The following is a 13755-nucleotide window of genomic DNA, read 5'->3' as shown; positions in this document are numbered from 1 at the left end:
ACATCCTATGCAGGAGGGCCAGTTTTAACGTGATTGGAGACTGTAAAGTGGTGACAGGGGAAGGTGTAGTTAGTCAGCATGGAATGCTGGTCGGTGGAATGATGTTGGTGATCAAGAAGAGGAGGAGGAGTGTGAGGGCAGCACCAAGGATCAAATGGTGGAAACTGAAAAAGGGTGCTTGTGAGGATGAGTTCAGGGAAGAGTTAAGACAGACAGTGGGTGGCAGTGAAGAGTTACCAAATATCTGGGTAACTACAGCAGAGCTAGTATGGGAGACGACTAGAAAGATGCTTGGTGTGACATCTGGACAAAGGAAGGAGGAAAAGGAGACCTGGTGGTGGAATGAGGAAGTACAGGGGAGGACAGAGAAAGAGGTTGGTGAAGAAGAAGTGGGATTGTCAGAGAGATGAAGAAAGTAGACAGGAGTATAAGGAGATGAAGTGCATGGCAAAGAGGCAGGTGGCGAAGGCTAAGGATGAGGCGTATGAAGGGTTTTATCAAAGGTTGGACACTAAGGATGGAGAAAAGGACCTGTGCTGATTGGCTAGACAGAGGGACCGAGCTAGGAAGGATGTGCAGCAAATAAGGGTGATAAAGTATAATGAGGGAAACATACTCATGAGCAAGGAGAGTGTGTTGGGCATATGAAAAGAGTACTTTTAGGGGCTGTTGAATGAAAAGAATGAGAGAGAAAGAGGGTTGGATGATGAGGTAATACTGAATCAGGAAGTGCAACAGATTAGCAAGAAGGAAGTAAGGATAGCTATGAAGACGAATAAGAATGGAAAGGCTGTTGGTCCAGATGGCATAGCTGTGGAAGCATGGAGGTGTTTAGGAGAAATGGCAGTGGCGTTTTAACCAGATTGCTTAATGAAATCTTGGAAAATGAGAGAATGTGTGAGGAGTGTGGAAAAAGTGTTTGGGTACTGACTGTAAGAATAAGGGTGATGTGCAGAGGTGTAGTAACTACAGAGGGATAACAATGATCAGTCACAGCATGAAGTTATAGGAAAGAATAGTGGAAGCTAGGTTAAGAAGGGAGGTGATGATTAGTGATCAGCAGTATGGTTTCATGCCAGGAAAGAGCACTACATATGTGATGTTTGCTCTGAGAGTGTTGCTGGAGAAGTACAGAGAAGGTTGGAAGGAACTGAGGTGTGTCTTTGTGGACTTAGAGAAAGCATATGACAGGGTGTCAAGAGAGGAGTTGTGGTATTGTATGAGGAAGTCAGGAGTGGCAGAGGAATCTGTAAGAGTGCTACAGGATATGTACAAGGGTAGTGCGACAGTGAGGAGTTCTGCAGTGGGAGTGACAGATGCATTTAAGGTGGAGGTGAGATTACATTGGGGATCTGCTCTGAGCCATTTCTTATTTGCAGTGGTGATGGACAGGTTGACAGTTAAGGTCAGAGAGGAATTCCTGTTGACTGTGATGTTTGCATATGACATTGTGATCTGTAGTGAGAGTAGGGAACAAGTTAAGGAGACCCTGGAGAGGTGGAGATATTCTCTAGAGAGAAAAAGAAATAAGGTTAGCAGGACTAAGACATAATATATGTGTGTGAATGGGAAGGAGGATAGAGGAAAGGTGAGGATGCAGGGAGTAGAGTTTGCAAAGGTAGATGAGTTTAAATACTTGGAATCAACAGTTCAGAGTAATGACATGTGTGGGGGAGAGGTAAAGAAGAGAGCACAGCCAGAATGGGGAGGGTGGAGAAGAGTGTAAAGAGTGATTTGTGACAGACGAGTACCATTAAGTGTGAGTGGGAAGGTCTACAAGAGGGTAGTAAGACTAGCTATGTTATATGGTTGGAGGGAGAGGCATTGATAAAAAGGCAGGAGTCAGAGCTGGACATGGCAGAGTTAAAGATGTTAAGATTTGCACTGGGTGTGATGAGGGTGGCCAGGATTAGGAATATGTATGTTAGAGGGTCAGCCCAGGTTGGACAATTTGGAGACAAAGCCAGAGTGTAGCAGGATTATGTTGGTTTGGACAGGTGTTGTGGAGGGATGCTGAGTATATTGGAAAGAGGATGGTAAGGATGAAGCTGCCAAGTAAGAAGAAAAGAGGAAGGCCTAAGATAAGTTGTATGGATGTGGTGATAGAGGACATGCAGGTGGTTGGTGTGACAGAGCAAGATGCAGAGGACAGGAAGAAATGGAAACAGGTGATCCGCTATGGTGACCTCTAACAGAACAGCCAAAAGAAAAAGAAGGAGATGTAATGTCAGTCTTCACAGGTTGCCAATTATTTGCCAGATATAATACAACTCTGAGTAAATGACTACAAATATGAGGCACACATATGGTGAGTGTGTATAATACTGAACAGTTGAATGTTATGAGCTCAGTATATCACTTGCAATTCAACACACACATCTGCAACAGTACTCTACTAGGAAAATACCCTGTATGGGTCTTTCACATTTCTAAGACAAACTTGTATATCATAGTTGTATTCACAATTAAAATATGGATATCTATGACATCCTAGTAGCTGGCCTAGCAGTGTCACAGTCAGTATTGTTCAACACACACTCCATATCTGAGCCATCCTTTCCTGGGGTGACTCAGGGGCCTGAGTTGTGATCTATGTCACTGCAGACAGACCCAGATGCTATGGCCATAGGTTCTGATCAGTGACATATCAGTACAGCAAGTCTTGTTGAGACATATTTGTTGAACTTCCTATTTCCCATTATTACATACACCCTACTGCATTCCATTACATGCTTACTTGTTTGACATAACTTTTTTTCCAAGTATGGTTGGTTTGATTCCAATATGTGTTGTTTGGTTTGGTTGTCTGCCTGTCTGTCTGTCTCTTTCTCTCGCTCTCTCTATGAGATGTAGGGTATACATCTGTTTTGCATAGGCAGCAACTTGCTTTTTGTACGTAATGCTCATGAGAAGCTGCTGGCCTGTGCACCAATTGGTGTCCCCACTTGCTAAATGCATGCAGACCAGCTGTGTTGTTATTCCTATAGTCAGTGGCGTGGCAACACAATCCTATAATTGAGTACTTCATGTGAGCATTGCCCATTTTCCTTACCTGTGAGGAGGACATAATGGAGATGGTGACCAACAGTATCACAGAGGGTAGTTGGAAATACCTCTTACAACGAAAACTGTGGAGACAGCCCAACAAAGTGGGGGAGAATGTTCCCGACAAAGGGACAGAATGTAAGTATTGCTGTTATACAGTTGAATTAATGCTAGTTTAACAGGGTTTGTGTGGACATGACTTTTCTGCATGATTTTAAGTCTGACAGTGTTATGTAGTTGCCATAACTCTCAACTGTAGGGCTACTCGTAGAATTGACAGATTTTGGACTCTCATGTTTGGTGTGTTCCTCATACATTTTTTGTCTTTGGAAACTCAGTAGCATACTGTGAGGATTGCAGTCAAGTAAATGGCATCAACCAGTTGTGTTTCTGACTTAATATCCATCAGAAAAGATATGTTACAACAAACCCTGTTACACCAGCAACTGTTCAGTTTATAACAGCAATATTTCACATATGCCCTTGTTTTGGGGCCTTTGTCCCCAGGTATGTCAGGCTTTGTCTAGATGTCATGCAGTAGGAGGTCGATAGGTAGGGTATGTCATTATTTAGTGCCTTCATTCCTGATACCATCCCAGTAATGTATCAGAATGTCAGACATGTTATGTGTAAGAGGCCCTATATATAAGGACAAAGCCTGGACATTCTGTGGGACTCTGAACAGTTGCGAGGTCTGTGTATTTCTGGTGATTGTTGACAGACTGTCAAGATTGTGTACCAGTGCAGTGTGTAAATATTATTTGGCCTGCGTAGAGAGGGGAGTAGATGTATGTGTTATGGCTCCTTTTCTATCAGACTGTGCATGCTGCTCCAGTTTATGGTGGTCTATCAGCTGTATATGTTTGTAGGGACAGACTGAGACTTGTCCCGTACCATGGTAAGGTGTCATACTACACTGTGAATTGGGCCAGTATATGTAGGGGTAGTGTGTGAGTGGCAAACATGATGAAATATTTTGGTTCACGCAGTCCTTATACTCTATTGTTAATTTTGCTTACCGGTATGTCACTGTGACTGTGGTAAAATTGGTTGTGGGTATACACTTTCACACTTGTGTCTATTTTTCAGTGCTGTTACATCCCTGGCATGCCTGATATATTTGCATATACATGTATAATTCCCCATAGTGGATTTGGGTTAGTGTTGTGTCAGTCTGATTGTAGTTTGGATGGTGCTTGGTGACATCCTTAGCAGCTGAGTGTAGTTTCCCTAATGTGATGTTAAGTCCAGATATTTTTAGGATGTACTGTTGCCTGGCCCCCATAAGTGTTGTGTATTTCTGACACATCAGTGGGATGATGTGCGGATTTAAGTCACTAACTAGTGAGAAGTAATTGAGGGTTGGACTTATGCTATTTCAGTTAATATATCTTAGGACAGATAGACAGGTGTTACTGTAGCAACTGTGTCACCTTTTCTACTACAGTATTTCAGATATGTCCCTATTTTCATGGCTTTCTCTCTCCAGTTTGTCAGGCTTGGTCCAGATTCATTGCACTAAGGGGTTGTGAGCATACCTCTCGACTGGACGTTTTGTTTAAGAATGTCCAGGTTTATTGTTCATATTTCTGGTCTGTTCCACAAATTCATTATTTTTATTTCTCTAGTAAATCACTATGATGATCTGCGGATTTCTGTTAGTAAATGATGACATACATTTCAGTTTCAGAACTCACATCCTTCAGAACATGTATGCTGAATCAAACATTTTATTTCTGGCAACATTCTAAATTTATAAGAGCAATATTTACAATATGTCCCTAGTTTTCGCCCATTGTCCCCCCATTTTGACAGCCTTTGGCCAGATTTCTTGCACTAAGAAGTTGAGAGGTATGATTCTGAGGTATGACTCCACTACATTTTCTGAGCACGTGTGTGTGTGTGTGTGTGTGTGTGTGTGTGTGTGTGTGTGTGTGTGTGTGTGTGTGTGTGTGTGTATGTATATATATAATATATATATATATATATATATATATATATATATATATATATATATATATATATATATATATATATAATATATATATATATATATATATATATATATATATATATATATATATATATCCAGACAGATATATATATATATATATATATATATATATATATATATATATATATGGAACAACAGTATGCATCGCAACAGGATGCCAGTAACATTGATGGCAACAGGCCACCAACAATGGTATTTGAACAAGATATAACATGCAAGCAGTCAAACATATTAACAATAATATAACACAAGTCCCAGCATTGGGTTGGAGCACAACATACCCATAGTATATGAATAATAATTATTGATGCAAATGAGTGGTGGGGGAGAGACAGAAAATCCATTAACAACTGTGTATGCTTCTATTTTCAACAACAGTTCTGCTCAATACTCTATGAGTCTGCCCTCACTTTACATCTACCTATGGCCATAGCTTCTGTAGTGCAAACATACCTATTAAACTGTCAGCCTGGAATGTTATGAGGGAAACTGTGACAACTCTGGGTACATGACTAGAGGGGACTCATACATGTCAGGGTTACATATCTGGCACAGGAGGGGTACCCTGAATTGCTGTTATGTGAGGGTGCTACTGGCATACATCAACTGCTTTTTTATCTGTGTCCAGGATTATTTGCAGCAGTGACCACTAGCCATGACAGCATGACACTTGAAAGACATGCAACGGAAACATACCTCTTAGAGCATGACATCTGGACAAAGTCATACATAAGAGTGGGACAAAGGCCCATAAATATGGACAATTTTTAGATATTGCTCATACAAACTTAGAAAGTTGATAAAATAACAGGTTTTGCATTTGCATTGCTTTTCTGATGGATATGACATCTGACAATTGTATGTCTATCATTATTTTCTAGCTTCAGTCTATAATGGTTTGCCACTGATTTGCCGTGCCACCACTAATTTATGTAAAATGTACCAAAAATCTGAGACAAATATCTGGGCATTCAGTGGATATCTGTACAGTTGAAAGGTATGATTCAGGAAGAGTGCATATTGTATGTACCTATCCTGCTGTCATTTATAGGAATGAGGTGGGACAATTGAACAGTTGTACACAGTTTATTAGTATACCCTTCATACAGCTACTGGCAACATTTACTTACCTGTAAGTGGGGAAAATATCTGTTAACACTACCTGACTGTTTTTACATTTATTCCTGATTCCTTGTGTGTAAATATGCACACATCTTAGTACCACTCCCTATATTCGAACCATGTGTGGGTGGGCAAAATTAACAGCTAAGTTATTTCTCATCACACTGAGCTATTGGGGAACTGCTGTTTCTTGTTTCAATGGTTTCTGCCTGTTAGTCCCTTGGTTAGACAGTCTGAACTTGTAATCATGTGATGCATGCAGGACAGATAGCTATTGTACTGTGCATTACTCTTTTGGATTCCTAAAACCTGGAAAGCAAAGGTTAACACAAGGCAATGCTGCATGGTATACACATTGATACATTCCATATTACTATTCAGGGTTCAAAGCTTAGTGCAGTATATATTTCACATTTAATTTATATCTCATTTTACAGCTACACCATCAACAGTTTCTCCTAACAGCTTGTTCACAGATGAACTGCAGTTAATGTATACTGTCACAGCCATATTTGGTGTGAAGAACCTGTATACTTTCTAGATATGTCTACAACAACATACCAGAATAAACACAACAGTTTTTAAGGGTCTTTATTGTACTTCAATATTCGTCAGTCATACTTTTTTATTTTTTCAGTTCACACAGTAACAGTATACCTACTAGCAGTAAGCAATGTACTCCTTCTTAGCTATTTTAACAATATACTGCAAAATAGATTTGTGCTCACCAGCCTGTCGGCACAGCCTCAGCAGTCTGCCGCCATGGGTTTCCATGTTCACAGCCCTCTCTACTTTAGCTGTAGGGGAGAGAAACACACATTATGTATATCTGTCTATCACATTATCAGGCTATTATTTGCTACAAACTACTTGATAGTGATACTTAGACACTACAGGAGCATTCCGGTCTTATCCATTTTGGATCCACTGGTCCAAGAGCTCCCCTTTCTTATGCTTTAGGTCGGCATAGTGGTGCCATTCCTGCTCACCAGTCCGGGGGATGACAGTAGCACTGGTAAGGTCACATGTGGGACTGTCCCAGGCCTCTGTTTTGTATTGGGAGCCCTGCTACTGGCCCTGCAGCAGTGTCTCCTCATGGTTTTTAAGTAGGAGTCCAGCCATGACCCTGGACTCCCGAATGCTCCAGTGTTGCACCCAAAAGCGCACTCCCTCTCCTATGCCAGCCATTGTATCTGCACAGATGGACTATAACAGATTATGGCTGTATTCCCACCTGCACCATTTAAAATAGTGTGATATTGCCACCGGTTGCTATCATTGGACATTTTTGAAAATGTTAATCTCTGCTAAGCAGTGCACAAATCTGCTAAGTTGATTTTAACTTAAAGGAGAAGTTGTTGAGCAGTGTTTAACATTGCACAAATCCACTTAGCTGAGCTACCTGCTGCTTAGCATTCATGTCTTAGCAATGATTACACCTGCTGTGCATTTTTTTAAATATATCATAAGACTGACTTCATTTACTAAGTGTATATGATGTACTTTACATGACCATCCCTCTATGTGCTTTCCTTGCATTGGCAAGGGGTGTGACTGTACTGTATGGGACACTTGTGTATACATGGGTGGTTTCACATGTTATATGCACTCACACTTACATTGTACACCAGCTACATAGGTTCATAGGTTCATAGGTTGGTACTAGGCTCCCTAGGCCCTCCTACCTCTAAACCTAGCCATAACAATTCCTGGCTATTTCTTTCCACATTTATTTACTTCCTGGACCCCTGTCTCTCCAACATGTTTTGTTTATTGTGATGACAAGGTTTAGATCCTGTCCAACAGCTCTGGGTTTGACAGTGAGGTATTTCTGAGGCCTTCACCTGTGTCCCTAAGTCTCTTATCACACTATGGTTGACAAAAACAGTTACTTCATAATTTAAGTTTAAAAAAATAATTTTAATACTGCTTTCCATATAAGAACAGTCTGCCTGTGCTGGCACTCAGACCATGAACACCTGCATGTAAACAAGGGACTCTAACTACTACACTATCTCAGCTTGGAAATTTCACATCTATATTTATATTTATCTCCTATGGGATGTTTAAGCTATGGTAAGCGGAGGGCCATAATGTGCACACCCGCCTAGCTATACTTAAACATTCCTTAGACAAGAAAAAATATAGAATATTATTATTATATTATTATGTTATATAATGAGTACTGTGGTGTTCTAACAAGTCATTGAGGACTGCAATCAGGAAATAATGGCCTACATTTGGCTTTCCGGCTTCTATCCTTCAGAGATTCCTGCTAATACATATCTTGCTTTCTATCAACTTTCTAAGTATGTGAGGGCAATATTTCTGATGTGTCCCTATTTTTAGTGTTTTGTCCCCCCATTATTTGTGCCTTTGTCCACATGGACTGCTACCAGGGAATATTGGCATACATTTGCTTTCAGACATCTATCCCTCAGTAATTCATGCTAATGCACGACCTGTTTTCTATCAACTTTTTCAGTTTCTGAGGGCAATATGTATGATGTGTCTCTTTTCAGGGATTTATCCACCATTGTCTGTGCTTTTGTACACATTTCCTGCTTTTGTCATACAGCATTTTTAAAATGCATGGAGTTTACCACAGGACAGGTCACATACACCCTGCATTACTTTCCTGCTGCCGTATGTATTTCAGTGTCCATGGACAATGAAATGATCATTTATTTCATATCAGTGCCCACCGACATTGAAATACTGGCATAATATTAGAGAAATTCTCTATTATTATGCAAGATCATATTAGAAAGTGCTGTATGGCACTTTCTGAGTGCAAGGGGAGTGTTTGATGTCCATGCACTTGTTGAACATGTCCCCTGCACTCATTCACGGTTCATGCCCATGTAGGTTAAACAGCAGTGTGCCTTCATGAATATGCAAGGCGCTCTGCTGTGCTATATAGACATGAACCACTCTGTGCAGGAATAGCACTATTCCTGCACAGAGTTTATTAAATCCCAGGGATTGTTGTCAGTCTAGAAACTTCTCAACCATTTATTACATGTTTTTTCACTGGGAGAGATTACACAGACCATCAGTTATTATGTTGATGAGATGAAAAACAGAGCAAAAGACTGTGAATTTGCAAAGTTGTATGACCTTTATTAAAAAATACAATAGTTTGTGAAATAAGTAATGATGAAAAAAGGATAAGCAATTACGGTCTTGTCAAAGTATGTAGATGTGTTCAGAGCAAGTAGAATTACTTGTGCTAAGAAAAAAATCTATCCCGGAATACGAATATGTTTAACACAATATGTGAGCATAATAGGAGAACAGTGATAAACAAAAGCAGGATGTATTTTAAAATAAATGGCTATCAAAAACAGCTATCTGAGGATCCAATATGGAGGCCGGATTGCACTCTCACTTTTAATTCATATTTCACACAGTAGAATTGGATATAAGTATGACAAAAATAGTTATCCTGCTTTCAATCAATCATGATGAATCTGGTTAACAAAAAAAATTTTTTAAAGATGTGTCAAAACAAAATAGGTTCCAAAGAAATGAGACAGCATGCAGTTAAAAATTTATAAAAACAGCTAGTTATTGTTCTAGTCAAGAGAGAAGACTTGCAGTGTAGTCATACAATGGGACAGAAGAAGTAGCATATGAATCCAAGGTAGACTTCTATAATAAAATGTTAAGAATTAAAGGAAAGAATGAAGAATATAAATTGGGTACTAGCATATAGCAAATATTCTGTCTGAAAATACTTTTAAACAACTGTGACTTAAAAATACAGTAGAAGGAGCTATATGCACATTGTTAACTTATGTTGGCTACTGCATGGCACCATTAGCTCCAAAAGCGCTGGCATGTGAGCGCAGAAACCTGACGTTTTGACTTCTATTTCACATTGTCGTATTTAAATAAGGTGATTATTATAATCTTTTCAGTTGTCTGGCTTGTAATAAACTAGAAATGGTAACAAAATCTCATTGTATAACAAAACATACTGTATGTTTTTAAATTAAACCACACTGCCATAAAGACATTTCACATTTCTCCAGAGCCATTGTGATAACATCCTGCATGACTATATTAATATACTTACAAGAACAGGAAATTTATCAAATCACATGAATATTATATACAAAAATTCCTCATCCCATGCTAGTGATTTTTCTTGTCAGAAGAGTGCACAAAGAAATATAGTAGAACAGGAACTAAACAAATTACTGAACTTAGTTGTTTAGTTGTAATATGTAAGCAATATGTGTCAAGAATGGATGGATACTATGGCCACTGTTGTGAAGGAAGACAAGATATGCATTTTTCTTGATTATGAAGATCTGAATAAGGTGATAAAAAGATGGCATTTTTTTATAAACTTGAAAAAGTGGTCACAAAATGCCAGATACTATTTCCAGTGATAAATGAACAGCAGTTTCTAGTAGATGCATTTTGATGAAGCAAGCTCCAAATGGTGCATATTTTTAATACACCATTTGGATGAAACAGTCATTTTACCACATCATAAGTGTTGAAGAGAGCTGTTGTATGGGTGATTGAAGAGTTAAAAGATGTAAATATAACTGATGATCTATTGGTGTGGATCAAATGCAGAAAAAACCTGATTCGCAACTGGTATAGTCAATTAATAGATTAAGTAGTCATGATTTTATACTATTAAAAGGCACATGCAATAAAAGAGATGATGCTGAAAGAAGTAGTCACATTCTAATTAAAATGAACAGAAACATGATGCTGGGAAAAAATGTAAGATATGATGCAAATGTAACACCCAGAAAGCAAGTAAACATCACAGACAATTCGCAGAATGATGCCACATCTTGAAGTACCTAGCATTTCTGAGATAATTATGCCTCAAAGAAAGTTACTAGAGCAAAATGTAGCCTGGGAATGGAACTCTGATTAGGAAAGTAGTTCTGAAGTTATTAAGATGTTAGATAGAGATCTTTCAATCTTAATGCACTATGGCACTGATAAGGTAAAGTTGCAAGTGGATACCACATAGAATATTATAGAATAGACCATCTGCATATGAGATTTGTTTCAACATAAAAGGAACTGCTAACAACAATGTAAAAATGTGAACATTCCATAACTATGTCAAAGAAGTTCCAGTGGAAACAGTCCCAAATCACTTTCAGAAAGTAATTGTATGACATACTTCATACATTGCAGAGGTTGATGCTTAATAAGAACTCAAAATGAAATGCAGGTCATACAAGAAAGCATATTTATCAAGAATGGCGAGAAGAGTTTTGCAGAGAAGCATGTGGAACTGATCAAATAAATGTAATGATTCTCTGGTTAATAACACTTACCAGTGACAGAAGAAAAAGTAAATGAATTTTAGAGGCATTAATACTGACTTAGAAATCCAGCCACTAAAATATTTTAACATGGAAGACAGTCTAAGCAATAATCGTTAATAGTTCATTTTAGTACAGCAGGTCTTTTGGAACAAGGGGGCAAGTGAATAACAAAACCGTAACTAATTCCAAGTTTCAAATAAAGCCAAATCTTTGACTTATGCAATAGTATCATGTGAAGTTGGACATAAAGTGAAAATAAGACAAGTAGATGTGCAATGTTTTACATACTGAGTCATTTGACAGAAGGCTGTTGCATTTTTTGTCATATGCAGACTAAGTATGTCTTTTGAACATTTTCTGTACAATAATACAGAGTCTCTACTTACAGCCACAGCATACACAGAGGCAACAAAGTGACTAGATAACATCAGATAATGTTTTTTCAAGAAAATCATTTTTGAAGAAATCTAAAACAACAGCATGATACATATTTGCAAAATACATGCTTACAGAATCCAAGTAAAGATCCCTTTATAAAACAGAGAAACACTAGTGTAAAAAAAACCTGCAAACCTATCCTTTATCAAGACATCATGGGAGAAATGCAAATGACCACTGAAGAGTCAAAAGCATTTTATCAGAATGGCTCTTTAAAACAGAATAACCCACAATAATAATCTTAATAATGCAATCAGGCAAAAAAGCCAAACTCCATTAGCTGCAAACCAGTTTTACTCTTATTTAGGTTTATCAGTACAGCAGAAGTGATGATTCTATCAACACTGATATGCTAAACTTATAAACAGACTGATTTGTATTATCCTAATGATAGATACCAAATAAGGGTCAAGAAAAAGAACAAAAAAAAATCACAACAAATACATTAATTATACAGCTTGAAAGTACCTGGCAATGCAAACATCTATATATTTGTGGACCTCCCTTTAGTAAGTTGTCAGGAAAGATATGCTGGAAGATTTTTCTGGCACTAGACCATGTAAACAATAACAAGCTTCCTTTTTCTTAAACACTTGTGGTTTCATGATAGTATTTAAAACATAATTATTCATCTTCACAAATGTCAGCATAATTTTTATTGGTTCACCCTCATTTGCTACTTATTGTAAATGGTCTTCCATAGTGATGATAGCTATATCACCATGCTTTGGGGTCACTGTCTTACACAAAAACTGTAGCACTAATAAAGACAATTATAAAGTTAATTGTGTGACTGATGTTTCTCACCTCATCGTTCTCTTTATTATTCTTGAATTTATTGTTGCAATTTCATTGTTCCATTTGCTAAAAATTCATACACCTACTTTACATTAGTTGAACCTAATCAAATCTAAAATAGGAGATGTTTTGACTTTGCATTAACCACAGAAATCACACAAAATTCTGCAGTCCTTATAAACAGTATATGCATACAGAAATTAGCTTTCCAACAAGGGCACAATGTTACTTTTTGTAGTGATTTAACAAATATCTTTTAGTTCCCTCAAGAAGAAAATAATTTATTGCTGCAACAAGGGCTAGAAGATATTTGTGTTAATATTAAATTAATATTATATGGGCTAATAAGATCTCAACAGCATTAACATATTTTACAAATAGAACAAAATGTTAGACCTATTTAAGGGTTATGTTTTTGCCTTACCAATAGTTCTATATGAAGCTTTTAGTCTTTAAATCTTTTTTTCATGCAATACAGATCTCTCTATTTTTAAGAGCAAGAGCAGTGTCTCAGTTTCTAGAGACATGTATTAAATAAATGGATTACAGAGATTCATTTGTCATGTCTAAATCTAATTTAGTTACAGTTGTTCCCAGAAAGTGCAGCATCCAGGCTCTGCTGCAAATGTATAAAACATTGTAATACCAAAATCATATATCCCCATTCTAATACTTCATTTTACAAATCAGTGATGTACCTTCCTACTCCATTTTACTTAAATGATATTAGCATGGGGTCATAAGAAGCTTTGCTTTAGGCATCAATGTGATTGTCAAGTCTCTGCAGTTGTACAACTGTTTGACAGATGATACATTTTGATGTAATCCTGTGCAAGGATGCAGCTCAGTCCCTAACCTCTTGGGTACAAACAGACAGATGGATATAGCACTGTGCTGTCTTTTCAGCTCTTAATGCACCACATTTCAGCAATTCGTAATTAAGGGAAAGGTTGCACTATTTGTCCTCTATAAATGACTGGAATAAATAATAAATAAGATTAAAAACACATGCTAGTTGTCTGCACCATT

Source organism: Protopterus annectens, chromosome 8.part0 (assembly GCF_019279795.1).
Source record: "Protopterus annectens isolate FY-2018-M chromosome 8.part0, PAN1.0, whole genome shotgun sequence".
NCBI lineage: Eukaryota > Metazoa > Chordata > Ceratodontiformes > Protopteridae > Protopterus > Protopterus annectens.
This window is presented reverse-complemented; position numbering follows the sequence as displayed.